Below are 15,901 nucleotides of genomic sequence, written 5' to 3' on the forward strand. Positions count from 1 at the left end.
AACCTAACAAAAAATTAAACTAATTTTTAAATTTTCAGGTATTTTTCTAGTCTAAATTAAAAGATTAAAACTATTGTTCAGACACTATAAATATTTTTGCAGTTTATAACTGTAGCGATTCTGAACTAAAAACGAAAATAAAATAAAAATTATTTTTTTCAATTTTTACGTCACGTCGCTAATTAAGTCATATATGGTTATTAGTACACAATAGGTTTTAGATATTACGTCATGTCACTTATTACATCATATATGGTTATTAGTAGATAATCGGTAAAATATTCGTTCTTTATTATAATTTCTTCTTTTAAATAGTAAGAGACGAAACTCAAACAATCAAGTAGCTAACTAAGTCCAATGTATGGAATGGTTTGCTATTTCAGTGATCGTCTTTTAATGTAAAAATATAAATACTGTAATCTTAACTATAGTGAAGTTGCGTATGCAAGTTAGTATAGGGAAGAGTTTGATCTTTATTGTATTTGATTGCTTCAAAATTCAAATATCTTTGAAAAGACTGCAGTATGAAAATACATCAAAAATGCAATTTTTTTGACAAAATTGATTCTACTTTAAAAAGTATTTTATTTTTAATTACAAAAAAGACTAGATGTTGCAATTTAATTTAAAATGAGGTATTATACAGCTCTCTATGATTTTCCAGTGCCCAGCTAGTTGAGGAGGAAAATCAAGCGGAAAGAAAAAAATATCCCGTTTGTGGAGAATAACGTGGTTAAAGTCAATTTTCTTGATTTTCAAGCCAATATATTTTCTTTCTTATTCAAGCCAAAGAGTGATAAGTTTCCTTAATAGGGGTTTTGGACAAGGTGGTTCTAATGGTGTAATTTTTGTTTTGATATGACTCTTTTCTCAGGAGTTAGGGGTTTTTATATTTCTTAACATTGGATGTGATCGTCTCTTACTAGGTTGCTAGCTACCGCTGCAACCCGGATAATTTCGTAAGAAAAATGATTATATTTAAAAATAATTTGTTTTATAACTACAAAAGTTTTTAACCCCATTAATTTGCTTTAAAATGAGCCATTAAACAACTCTCTACGATGTTCCAGTGCCAAGCTATCTGTGAAATTACTAACCTATACTATAATTAAATGGCGTATAAAATTTAGTATAGCCAAGAGGTCGTTCTGTATTATAATTTTTAGTCGAAAAATTTATTCTCTTTTAGAAAAAATTTATTTTAGTTACAAAAGATTTTTAACCAATTAGTTTTTTATGAAATGAGCCATTGAACAACTCACTACGATACTCCAGTGCCAAGCTATCTGTGGAAAAGAAAGAAGAAATAAACAAAATATGCCGTTTAGGAAGAATGTTGTAGTAGCCGCCACTTTTCTTGATTTTCAAGCCAATATATTTCCCTTGCTGTTCAAGCCAAGCGCTAGCGCGCTGCCTATGATTACAAACAGGAAAAAGCCTACGGCTTTATCTTCTTTGAAATAGTAAGAGACGAACCTCAAGCAATCAAGCAGCTAACTAAGTCCAATTTATGCCGCGGTATGTTATTCCAATGATCGTCTTTTAATGTAAACTCCTTTTTTAAGAACTATGGGTTTTTATATTTCTTAACATTGGACGTGATAATCTCTTACTAGGTTGCTAGCTACCGCTGCAACCCAGATTAGACGTAATCCTCTCTTGCTGTGTTAAGTGATAAAATCTTAATATTTCAATTACTATGGGCTAGAGTTTGTTCTTTACTATAACTACTTTAAACAGTATTTTATTTATAAATACAAAAGTAACTAGATGTTGCAATTTCCTTTGAAGTGAGCTATTATACAGCTCTCTATGATTTTCCAGTACCGAGCTAGATGAGGAGAAAAATCAAGCGGAAAGAAAAAAATATCCCGTTTGTGGAGAATAACGTGGTAAAAGTCTATTTTCTTGATTTTCAAGCCAATATATTTTCTTTGTTATTCAAGCCAAAGGACGGTAAGTTTCCTTTATAGAGGATTCGGACAAGGCGGTTCTAATGGTGTACTTCTTGTTTTGATCTGACTCTTTTTTTAGGAGTTGGGGGGTTTTATATTTCTTAACATTGCAGGTGATAGTCTCTTACTAGGTTGCTAGCTACCGCTGCAACCCGGAAAACTTGCTACATCTAGTTACTTCTGTAATTAAAGATAAAATATTTTTTAATAGTTCCGGTTTGCAGCGGTAGATAGGAACCTAATTAGAAGAGATCATTCAAATAACAGACCATTGCATATATTGGACTTAGTTAGCTGCTCGATTCCTTGAAGAAAAAAATCTTATTTCTCAACTGAAACTAGAATAATTCCTGAAAATTTTAAATAAAATAATTTCATTTAACTGCAAAGTGAAAACATATTTATGGTGTCTAAACAATAATTTCCATTTTTAATTCAAACCAGAAAAAAATCTGAAAATTTAAAAATTAGTTTGGTTTTCCTTTTGCTTTAATTGACTCGCTACACCATTTTATACGCCATTAATTTTATATCATCTTAGTTCAAATTTGTTTGGCTTAACCCGTAAATTACGTATCTCTGTATTGTTGTTCTATATTTCCAATCATTACCATGAACTGTTTGATTGCTTCAAAATTCAAATATCTTTGAAAATACTGCAGTATGAAAATACATCAAAATGCAATTCTTTTTACAAAATTGATTCTACTTTAAAAAGTATTTTATTTTTAATTACAAAAGGCACTAGATGTAGCAATTTCCTTTAAAATGAGCTATTATACAGCTCTCTATGATTTGCCAGTGCCCAGCTAGCTGAGGAGAAAGATCAAGCGGAAAGAAAAAAATATCCCGTTTGTGGAGAATAACGTGGTTGAAGTCAATTTTCTTGATTTTCAAGCCAATATATTTTCTTTGTTATTCAAGCCAAAGGGCGGTAAGTTTCCTTTATAGGGGTTTCGAACAAGGCGGTTCTAATGGTGTACTTTTTGTTTTGATCTGACTCTTTTTTTAGGAGTTTGGGGGTTTTATATTTCTTAACATTGGACGTGATCGTCTCTTACTAGGTTGCTAGCTACCGCTGCAACCCGGATGAACTTTGAAAAATCAAGAGAATGTAACTGTGACAAGGTAAAGCGCAACAAAACACTACTGAAATATTCCGAATCTTGCATTTCAACGAAAGAAATTCAAAATGAACTTTGATAAATTAAGAGAATGTTTCTGTGACAAGGTAAACCATGAGGAAACACTACTGAAATATTCCAACTCTTGCATTTCAACGAAAGAAATCCAAAATGAACTTTGAAAAATCAAGAGAATGTAACTGTGACAAGGTAAACCACGACAAGACACTACTAAAATATTCCAACTCTTGAATTTAAACGAAAGAAATTCAAAATGAACTTTGAAAAAACTTCCAAAACATACATTGAAATACCACTAAAGCTAACACTGACAAGCTAAAGCCCGGCAGACTTGTCTTTCACTCTTGGATTGAATTTTTAATTTTCGTTTCAAGAGTTGTTAAATTTTGTACATTTATTTCTTCCCCTTTTTGAAATAAACCTTTTTTGTACTCCCATTTTTTGGCTATTATTGAATTATATTTATATCCAATATAATTTTTTAATGAAGGAGATGTGGTCGGAGAGGTCCATCCCGGAAATTTTTCTTCAAATTTTCAACAAAAAATTTTTCATTGTTATATTTCAATAAGCATTTTTTTGGAGCTGAAGAACAGCTGAAATAGGCAATTCTTTTTTCATAGAGTATTTTGAACATTTTTTTAATGTTGCCCCCTTTTTGTCTTCAACTTTACTGTTGCCCCCTTTTTGCCTGATGAGAATATTTTTCTTCTTTTTTTAAGTGGACTCGGGGCTTGTAATAAAACCATCCCGATAGCCCTAGTGGCTGATGACGTGCCTCGTGTTTTATGTGTTTTTTTTCTAAACACGGACTAAGGCACAGAGGGCATTGCTCTTGGCAAATAATTTTCAAATTTCTTTTGGAAACTAAGACTTCTGAATCAATTTCACTAAAAATATCTTTTGTAACTTTTAATTGAAGCAATTTATCTTCAATTCCTCAGATTATCTCTTGATCTGTTTTTATACATCTTGGATTATTTGATCTAGTTTGGAAAAGAAAAAATTCTTTTATACTTTTTCCTATATGTTTACTGAAGAATTCTTGAGCTACAGCTCTTTCAAATTTGTCTATACTAAAAAGGAGACCGTCGCTAGCCTTGTTTAGACAAGCTATTAGCACTGAAATTCATTCGGGAAACTTGTAGTTTTTTCTATTTTTTTATTTTATTTTTGATCAGAGTTTCCATGACAATTTTTTCTAAGGCTCCATAGTCGTTAATGCAATCTAAAATTGCATTAACATTTTCTTGGCCTTCTTTTTTGGCCGCTCCCTCTGCATGGGTTCTGCCAGTGAGTGGGTCTTGGGTTCCCACAGGGTTTCTTGTGGGTTGGGGTCTGGCGTCATTTTTGGCCTCTCTGTCTTTTTTGGGTACGTCAGTGTCTTTTTTGTTTTGAACTGTATCACTGGCCACTGCTTCAATATTATTTTCTTCGTCTTTTTCTTTTTTGGCAGCTTAAGCTTCATTGGGTCTGACAGCGCGTGGGCCTTGGGTTCCCATGGGGTTCCTTTCAGATTTCTCTGCTTGGGGTCTGGTGTCATTTTTGGCCTCTCTGTCTTTTTTGGGTACGTCAGTGTCTTTTATGTTTTGTGCTGTATCACCTGCCGCTGCTTCAATATTATTTTCTTTGTCTTTTTCTTTTTTGGCAGCTCCCTCTTCATTGTGTCTGACAGCGCGTGGGCCTTCGGTTCCCATGGGGTTCCTTTCGGGTTTTTCTGCTTGGGTTCTGGCGTTTGCTTTGGCCATTCTCTCTCCTTTGGTTACGTCAGTGTCTTTTTTGTTTTTTACTATATCACTGGCCACTGCTTTTTGTTTGCAGTCTTCTTCATTGGGCCTGTTCTTACTATAATCGTGACTTTCTTTCTCGACACGATGAAGGTTTCAATGAGGTGCAGATCCACATACTTTTGGAAACAGTCTTGATCATTATGTCATTTTTCATCTTCAATTTCGCGGATGGCGATGTCCCTTAATTCTATAATATAGAAATATTGGGCATTATCAGTGAGAAATGTTTCCAATTCTTCAAAAAGCATGATGTTTTTAATGCTGTTTATAATTAAATTATGTATCCATTAGTTGAATGTTTTTATGTCACGTATCAAGTATCAAGAATCTAACAAAAAGTTAAACTAATTTTTAAATTTTCAGGTATTTTTCTAGTCTAAATTAAAAGATTAAAACTATTGTTCAGACACCATAAATATTTTTGCAGTTTATAACTTTAGCGATTCTGATTTAAAAACGAAAATAAAATAAAAATTAATTTTTTCAATTTTTACGTCACGTCGCTAATTAAGTCATATATGGTTATTAGTACACAATAGGTTTTAGATATTATGTCATGTCACTTATTACGTCATATATGGTTATTAGTAGATAATCAGTAAAATATTCGTTCTTTATTATAATTTAAAATGATCCATTGAACAACTCTCTACGATATTCCAGTGCTAAGCTATCTATGGAATATAAAGTTTAAAATACAACTTCACCACGAACTGTTTGATTGCTTCAAAAACAAAAATCAAATGTCTTTGAAAAGACAGCATTATAGAAAGACATCAAAAATACAGTTTTTAGTGGAAAAATTTATCCTGTTTTAATTTGTTTTAGTTACATAAGGTTTTTAACCCAATTAATTTTCTTTAAAATGAGCCATTGAACAACTTTCTACGATGTTCCAGTGCAAAGCTATCTCTGGATAACAAGAAAGAAAAAAATATCCCGTTTAGACAGAATGTTGTAGTAGCTGCCACTTTTCTTGATTTTCAAGCCAATATATTTCCCTTTCTGTTCAAGCCAAATGACAGAAAGTTTCCTATACAGGGTTTTCGGACAAGGCGGTTCTAATGGTATACTTTTTGTTTTGATCTGACTCCTTTTTTTAGGATTTATGGGTTTTTACATTTCTTAACATTGGACGTGATCGTCTCTTACTAGGTTTCTAGCTACCGCTGCAACCCGGATGATGGAAATTAAATAATCGCTATTTATGTTTCAGTTAATATGGGCTAGGTGTCGTTCTTTATTGTATTAACAATAATTAAGTTGAGTATGCAATTTAGTATAGGCAAGAGTTCGTTCTTTATTGTAGCAACCCGGATTTTGATCTGACTGCTTTTTTAGGAGATATGGGTTTTTTTATTTCTTAACATTGGACGTGATCGTCTCTTACTAGGTTGCTAGCTACCGCTGCAACCCAGACGACTGAAGAAGAAAAAAACACATTGTGCCCACATCATTGTTTACTCAGGCAGTGCTAGCGCGCTGCCTATGATAATAAACTGACTACACACAGGAAAAAGCCTACGGCTTTTTCTTCTTTGAAATAGTATGAGACGAGTCTCAAACATTGAAGTAGCTAGCTAATTCCAATGTATGCAATTGTTTGTTATTCCAATGATCGTCTTTTAATGTAACAACTCTCTACGATGTTCCAGAGCCAAGCTATCTGTGGAAAAGAAAGAAAAAAGAAAAAAAAATATATCCCGTTTAGGCAGAATGTTGTAGTAGCTGCCACTTTTCTTGATTTTCAAGCCAATATATTTCCCCTTCTGTTCAAGCCAAGGGACTGAAAGTTTCCTATACAGGGGTTTCCGACAAGGCGGTTCTAATGGTGTACTTTTTGTTTTGATCTGACTCCTTTGTTAGGAACTATGGTTTTTTATATTTCTTTACATTGGACGTGATCGTCTCTTACTAGGTTGCTAGCTACCGCTGCAACCCAGATTCTTATGATCGTCTTTTAATATAAATCTTTAGCATAAGCTTGATTAATAAGATATTTAATACATTTTATATGGTCAACTGGTTAGGATAGCTGACTTTTACCTAGTTTGCCTGAGTTCGATTCCCAGTATGGAAAATTTTAACCTATGATGATTTCTTAAGGAAAATTTCTTATCTATATGATGATTCCTTATAATACTTCAGTTTTTATGGACTAACGTTCGTTCTTAAATGTATAGAACTTTGAATTCAGTGATCTGAGTTCAAATCTCGGTTGACAGTTCTTATGAAATGTAGCTTACTAATGCTACCATTTAGGTTTCTGCCGTAATTCTTTCTTTTCAAAATTAAATTAGTTACTATGGTCTAGAGTTATTTCTCTACCATATCGTAACAATTTATTTTATAATAATAATTATTTTTGTTAATTAAAAAAGGTTTCTATATACAGAAAGTTTCTTAATATGAGCCATTACACAGCTCTTTATTATGACCTAGAACTGTTTGATTTAATACTTCAGTTACTATGGGTTACAGTTCGTTCCTTATTTTAATGCAACCCGGACTAGGTTGCTAGCTACCGCTGCAAACCCGATAATTGAAAAACACCATTTATGATGAGCTTTATTCGTTCTTTATGTAACTACACCTGGAACCACCATATATCAGTTAGTATGGGAGAGAGATCGTTTTTTACTGTATTTCTTAAGGAACATAATTAAAATTTCTTAATTTAATAAGAATAATATGTTTTAGTTACAAAAGGTTTCTAACCCCATTAATTTCCTTTTAAACGAACCATTGAACAACTCTTTACGATGTTTCAGTACCAAGCTATCTGTTTAATTACTAACCTATACTATAATTAAGTGGTGTATAAAATTTAGTATAGGCAAGAGGTCGTTCTTTATTATAAATTTTAATATGTTGAATTAAAAGCACTATCTTTTCAATTTAAAATTTAAAAAAGAATCTTGTTTATTTACATTCTAGCTAAAATAATGAAGATAATATGAATGAATCACAGTGTTCAGTTTCTTCGGACTTTTGTTTTGTTTTCGGACTTTGAGTTTGTTTTTTAACTATAAATACAAACAGGAAAAAGCCTACGGCTTTTTCTTCTTTTAAATAGTAAGAGACGAAACTCAAACAATCAAGTAGCTGACTAAGTCCAATGTATGGAATGGTTTGTTATTTCAGTGATCGTCTTTTAATGTAAAAATATAAATACTGTAATCTTAACTATAGTGAAGTTGCGTATGCAAGTTAGTATAGGGAAGAGTTTGATCTTTATTATATCGTCTCTTACTAGGTTGCTAGCTACCGCTGCAACCCGGATGATCGTCTTTTAATGTAAAAATATAAATACTGTAATCTTTACTATAGTGAAGTTGCGTATGCAAGTTAGTATAGGGAAGAGTTTGATCTTTATTATATTTGATTGCTTCAAAATTCAAATATCTTTGAAAAGACTACAGTATGAAAATACATCAAAAATGCAATTTTTTTGACAAAATTGATTCTACTTTAAAAAGTATTTTATTTTTAATTACAAAAGTGACTAGATGTTGCAATTTCCTTTAAAATGAGCTATTATACAGCTCTCTATGATTTTCCAGTGCCCAGCTAGCTGAGGAGGAAAATCAAGCGGAAAGAAAAAAAATATCCCGTTTGTGGAGAATAACGTGGTTAAAGTCAATTTTCTTGATTTTCAAGCCAAAATTTTTTATTTATTATTCAAGCCAAAGAGTGATAAGTTTCCTTAATAGGGGTTTTGGACAAGGTGGTTCTAATGGTGTAATTTTTGTTTTGATCTTACTCTTTTCTCAGGAGTTAGGGGTTTTTATATTTCTTAACATTGGAATTGATAGTCTCTTACTAGGTTGCTAGCTACCGCTGCAACCCGGAAATAAAATACTGTAATCTTAACTATAGTGAAGTTGCGCATGCAAGTTAGTATAGGGAAGAGTTTGATCTTTATTATAATCTTTAATATGAAATATGCAGTTTTTCGTAAAAAAATTGTTTGTATTTTAAAGATAATTTTTTTTAATTACAAAAGATTTTTAACCCCATTAAGTTCCTTTAAAATGAGCCATTGAACAACTCTCTACGATGTTCCAATGCCAAGCTATCTTTGGAATTACTAACCAATACTATAATTAAGTGGGGTATAAAATTTAGTATAGGCAAAACCACTATTAGAAAACCCTAGTCCAAAAACCCTTTATAGGATTTACTATAATTAGCAAAATACACCTGATTACAAACAGTAAAAAGCCTACGGCTTTTTTTCTTTGAAATAGTAAGAGACGAACCTCAAATAATCAAGGAGCTAACTAAGTCGAATGTGTGCCATGGTTTATTATTCTAATGATCGTCTTTAATGTAAAATGGATTATTTCAGTTAGCATGGTCATGTCGTTCTTTACTGTAATTAGAATAGGCAAGAGGTCGTTCTTTATTGTAATTTATATAATATCAGAAAACCTTACTGCAGAGGTTTCGAGCTCCTGTCTACAAATATGTGGAATTTGGTAGTTTTTGGCAAAATTGCTTAATAAATCAAATATCTTTGAGAAGACTGCAATATGAAAAGACAATTGATAAAATTATCATGTGCAACATATTGTTAATTTTTAAACTTTTATTAATGACGTCATAGTTCAAGTGGCAAGCACGATCGGCCTTTAACCGAAAGGAATGTGGTTCAAGCCAACCGGGATCATTTTCTTTAATTTTGCATTCGGCTATCAATAAAATCATATCATTACTATATCATTAATTAGTATAGGTTTATTTAATATAGGAAAGAGTTCGTTCTTTATTATAATTATCATATGTCAGCAATTTCAAATGAAACTTACATACTTCCCAATTATAACGAACTGTTTCGATCTTTTATGTATTATTACAGACAGGAAAAACCCTGCGGCTTTTTCTTCTTTTGAGTAGTAAGAGACGACTCTCAAAGAATCATAATTACCACGAACTGTTTGATTAGTATAGGCTAGAGTTCGTTCTTTATTATATTTAATATAACTTCAGTTACTATGGATTAAAGCTCGTTATTTAATGTATTATTTTAGGAGTTATGGGATTTTATATTTCTTAAAATTGCAAGTGATCGTCTCTTGCTAGGTTGCTATCTACCGCTGCAACCCGGATCAGTTGACAAATAAGATTTTTTTTAAGAAATCGAGCAGCTAACTAATTCCAATATATGCGATGGCATGTTCTTTGAACGATCGTATTTTAATGTATTCCAATGATCGTCTTTTAATGTAATTTTATTCCAATGATCGTCTTTCAATGTAACTATTTCATTTTTTACTATGGGTGTGATTCTCTCTTACTAGGTTGCTAGCTACAGCCTCAACCCCTGATAGGTTGCAAGCTATTATTGCAACCCGTATTCCAGTTACTATGGGCTATAGCTCGTCCTTTAATGTAAACTTAAATGACTATGCTGAGTAAGAGTTCATTCTTTACTGTTACTTATTCCAATGTATACAATACTTTTTCATTCCAATGATCGTCTTTCAATGTAACTATTTCATTTTTTACTATCGGGCGTGATCCTCTCTTACTAGGTTGCTAGCTACCGCCTCAATCCGGATAGGTTGCAACCTACTATTTCAACCCGTATTCCAGTTACTATGGGCTATAGCTCGTCCTTTAATGTATACTGTCCCAGTTCCAAGCTATACGTTGAATTACTAACCTATACTATAATTAAGTGGTGTATAAAATTTAGTATAGGCAAGAGGTCGTTCTTTATTATAAAAAAACTGATTACAAACAGGAATAAGCCTACGGCTTTTTCTCATTTGAAATAGTAAGAGACGAACTTCAAACAGTCAAGTAGCTAACTAAGTCCAATGCATGCAATAACTTTTATTCCAATGATCATCTTTTAATGTAACATATCAGTTACTATGGGAGAGAGATCGTTCTTTACTGTAAAATATCTTTGAAAAGACTGCAGTATGAAAATACATCAAAAATGCAATTTTTTGACAAAATTGATTCTACTTTAAAAAGTATTTTATTTTTAAATACAAAAGGCACTAGATGTTGCAATTTCCTTTAAAATAAGCGATTATACAGCTCTCTATAATTTTCCAGTGCCCAACTAGCTGAGGAGGAAAATCAAGCAGAAAGAAAAAAATATCCCGTTTGTGAAGAATAACGTGATAAAAGTCAATTTTCTCGATTTTCAAGCCAATATATTTTCTTTGTTATTCAAGCCAAAGGGCGGTAAGTTTCCTTTATAGAGGTTTCAGACAAGGTGGTTCTAATGGTGTTCTTTTTGTTTTGATCTGACTCTTTTTTTAGGAGTTGGGGGGTTTTATATTTCTTAAGATTGAAGGTGATCGTCTCTTACTAGGTTGCTAGCTACCGCTGCAACCCGGATATATCATTACAAACAGGAAAAAGCCTACGGCTTTTTCTTCTTTTAAATAGTAAGAGACGAACCTCAAGTAACTACCCCTGGAACCACCATTTATCAGTTACTATGGATGAGAGATCGTTCTTTACTGTAAAAATATAAATACTGTAATCTTAACTATAGTGAAGTTGCGTATGCAAGTTAGTATAGGGAAGAGTTTGATCTTTATTATACTTTTTTCTGGAGTTATGGGTTATTTTAGTATTTACTATGGGACGTGATCGTCTCTTACTAGGTTGATAGCTACCGCTGCAACCTGGATCAGTTGTATCAGTTACTATGAGATAGACTTCGGTCCTTACTGTAAAAGGCGGTTTTAATGGTGTACTTTTTGTTTTGATTTGACTCCTCGGTTAGGAACTATGGGTTATTATATTTCTTAACATTGGACGTGATCGTCTCTTACTAGGTTGCGTGGTACCGCTGCAACCCGGATTCCCCGTCGGGGAGAACTTTTAATATGTTGAATTAAAAGCACTATCTTTTCAATGTAAAATTTAAAAAAGAAACTTGTTTATTTACACTCTAGCTAAAATAATGAAGATAATATGAATGAACCACAGTGTTCAGTTTCTTTGGACTTGAGTTCGTTTTTTAACTATAAATACAAACAGGAAAAAGCCTACGGCTTTTTCTTCTTTTAAATAGTAAGAGACGAAACTCAAACAATCAAGTAGCTACCTAAGTCCAATGTATGGAATGGTTTGTTATTTCGGTGATTTTCTTTTAATGTAAAAATATAAATACTGTAATCTTAACTATAGTGAACTTGCGTATGCAAGTTAGTATAGGGAAGAGTTTGATCTTTATTATATTCTTTGTTACTCAAGCCAAAGAGTTATAAGTTTCCTTAATAGGGTTTTGGACAAGGTGGTTCTAATGGTGTAATTTTTGTTTTGATCTGACTCTTTTCTCAGGAGTTAGGGTTTTTTATATTTTTTAACATTGGACGTGATCGTCTCTTACTAGGTTGCTAGCTACCGCTGTAACCCGGATAATGACGACATTCATTATTTATCTAGTAGGGTTTCAGACAAGGTAGTTCTAATGATGTACTTATGTTTTGATCTGACTCTATTTTTAGGAGTTTTGGGTTTTTATATTTCTTAGCATTGGACTGATCGTCTCTTGCTAGGTTGCTAGCTACTGCTGCAACCCAGATTCACATATATATTATTTATGAGAGGCAGCCTGGCCGAGTGGTCTAAGGCACTGGTGTTAGCCACCAGTCTCTTCGGAGGCGTGGGTTCAAATCTTACCGCTGGTATACGATTATGTTTGAAAGACTGCAGTGTGAAAAGACATCAAAAATGCATTTTTTGGTGGAAAAATTTATTCTCTTTTAGAAATAATTTATTCTAATTACTATATATTTTTAACCCAATTAATTTCCTTTAAAATGAGCCATTGAACAACTCTCTACGATGTTCCAGTGCCAAGCTATCTGTGGAAAAGAAAAAAAAAATATCCCGTTTAGTCAGAATGTTGTAGTAGCTGCCACTTTTCTTGATTTTCAATCCAATATATTTCCCTTGCTGTTCAAGCCAAGGGACAGAAAGTTTCCTATACAGGGGTTTCGGACAAGGTGGTTCTAATGGTGTACTTTTGAATTTGATCTGACTCTTTTTTTAAGAACTATGGGTTTTTATATTTCTTAACATTGGACGTGATCGTCTCTTACTAGGTTGCTAGCTACCGCTGCAACTCGGATTACAAACAGGCAAAAGCCTACGGCTTTTTCTTCTTTTAAATAGTAAGAGACTAGCCTCAAACAATCAAGTAGCTAACTAAATCAAATGTATGTAATTGGTTTTTATTCCAATGATCGTCTTTTAATGGAAAATTTTAATACATTGACCTTACATATAACTGTACTAGACTATACTATACGTAAGTGGCCTATAAAAATTTACTATAGGCAAGAGATCGTTCTTTACTGTACTATTGAACAACCCTCTACGATGTTCCAGTGCCAAGCTATCTCTGGAAACAAAGAAAAGAGAAAAGAGAAAAAAAATATCCCGTTTAGGCAGAATGTTATAGTAGCTGCCACTTTTCTTGATTTTCAAGCCAATATATTTCCCTTGCTGTTCAAGCCAAGGGTCAGAAAGTTTCCTATACAGGGGTTTCGGACAAGGCAGTTCTAATGGTGTACTTTTTGTTTTGATCTGACTCCTTTTTAGGAACTATGGCTTTTTATATTTCTTAACATTGGACGTGATCGTCTCTTACTAGGTTGCTAGCTACCGCTGCAACCTGGATTATAACTTTAGCGATTCTGAACTAAAAACGAAAATAAAATAAAATAAAATTTTTCAATTTTTACGTCACGTCGGTAATTAATTCATATATGGTTATTAGTACACAATAGGTTTTAGATATTACGTCATGTCACTTTTTACGTCATATATGGTTATTAGTAGATAATCGGTAAAATGTTCGTTCTTTATTATAAACTTTAGTTACAAAAGTTTTTAACCCAATTAATTTCCTTTAAAATGAGCAATTGAACAACTCTCTACGATGTTCCGGTGCCAAGCTATCTGTAGAAAGCAAGAAAGAAAAGAAAATATCCCGTTTAAGCAGAATATTGTATTAGCTGGCACTTTTCTTGATTTTCAAGCCAATATATTTCCCTTGCTGTTCAAACCAAGTGACAGAAAGTTTTCTATACGGAGGTTTCGGACAAGGTGGTTCTAATGGTGTACTTTTTGTTTTGTTCTGACTCCTGTTTTAGGAACTATGGATTTTTATATTTCTTAACATTGGACGTGATCGTCTCACTAGGTTGCTAGCTACCGCTGCAACCCAGATAATTTTTATTCCAATGATCGTCTTTTAATGTAACATATCAGTTACTTTGGCAGAGAGATCGTTCTTTACTGTACAACACGGATTATGAAGAACTATATCGGTCCTGTATTTAATTTTATGCTATATCACTACAAACAGGAAAAAGCCTACGGATTTTTCTTCTTTGAAATAGTAAGAGAAGAGCCTCAAGTAACTACCTCTGGAACCACCATACATCATTTACTATGAACGAGAGATCGTTCTTTACTATAATATTATAAAATGTTCTTTCTTTATTATAATTTAGTGTTAAAATTTATTCTCTTTTAGAAATAATTTATTTTAGTTACAAAAGATTTTTAACCCAATTAATTTCCTTTAAAATGAGCTATTGAAAAACTCTCTACGATGTTCCAGTGCCAAGCTATCTGTGGAATTACTAACCTATACTATAATTAAATAGCGTATAAAATTTAATATAGGCAAGAGGTCGTTCTTTATTACATAACTTTCACTTAACAGGCTCGGGTTCGATTCCCGGTGTGGGAAAATGTTTAACTCTATAATCTTCGAACATTCGAACCTTTTATAATTTATAATGATGTATAATATAAATACTGTAATCTTAACTATAGTGAAGTTGCGTATGCAAGTTAGTATAGAGAAGAGTTCGATCTTTATTATAAAATAATCAAGTAGCTAGCTAATTCCAAAGATATGCAATTTTTTTTTATTCCAATGATCGTTTTTTATTGTAACTAGGTTTCAGCCATCTCTACAGCCATGATACTATTGGAAATTACATAATCCCTATTTATGTTTCAGTTAAAATGGGCAAGGTGTCGTTCTTTATTGTAAAAATAATTTGTTTTAATTACTAAAAGGTTTTTAACCCCATTCATTTCCTATAAAATGAGCCGTTGAACAACTCTCTACGATGTTCCAGTTCCATGCTATCTGTTGAATTACTAACCTATACTATAATTAAGTGGCGTATAAAATTTAGTATAGGCAAAAGGTCGTTCTTTTTTATAATTCACAGTTCTGACGCTTCTTATATAGTAATTATGACGTCACGGCGTAATGATTTTATTGACGTCATGGCGCAATGATATTATTTCATGACGTCATCAGAAACAACAATATAATTTCGTGTTTTTCTATTCACGTCATAGCTCTAATATAAAACTATGATGACATTCATTATTTATGTAGTAGGGTTTCAGACAAGGTAGTTCTAATGATGTACTTTTGTTTTGATCTGACTCTATTTCTAGGAGTTTTGTTATATTTCTTAGCATTGGACTGATCGTCTCTTACTAGGTTGCTAGCTACCGCTGCAAAACTGATAAATAATTTAAAAAAATCAAATATCTTTGAAAAGACTGCAGTATGAAAAGACATCAAAAATCCAGTTATTAGTGAAAAATTTATTCTCTTTTAGAAATAATTTATTTTAGTTACAAAAGATTTTTAACCCAATTAATTTCCTTTAAAATGAGCCATTAAAAAACTCTTTACGATGTTCCAGTGCCAAGCTATCTTTGGAATTACTAACTTATACTATAATTAATTGGCGTTATAAATACTGTTGAGATTTCGAGCTCCTATCTGCAAAAATGTGGAATTTGATTTTTTTTAAGCTGAATTGCTTAATAAATCAAATATTTTTGAGAAGACTGCAATATTTAAAGATAAGTGATAAAAGTATCATATGTATCATATTGTTAATTTTACAGCTTTAATTAATGACGTCATAGTCTGAGGGGCAAGCACAATCGGCCTTTAAAGCCAGCTGGTGGCTCAAAGCCAGCCGGGATC

The sequence above is a fragment of the Artemia sp. Qi Xiang Cuo genome, chromosome 19, assembly GCF_049724085.1.
Source record: "Artemia sp. Qi Xiang Cuo chromosome 19, ASM4972408v1, whole genome shotgun sequence".
Lineage (NCBI taxonomy): Eukaryota > Metazoa > Arthropoda > Branchiopoda > Anostraca > Artemiidae > Artemia > Artemia sp. Qi Xiang Cuo.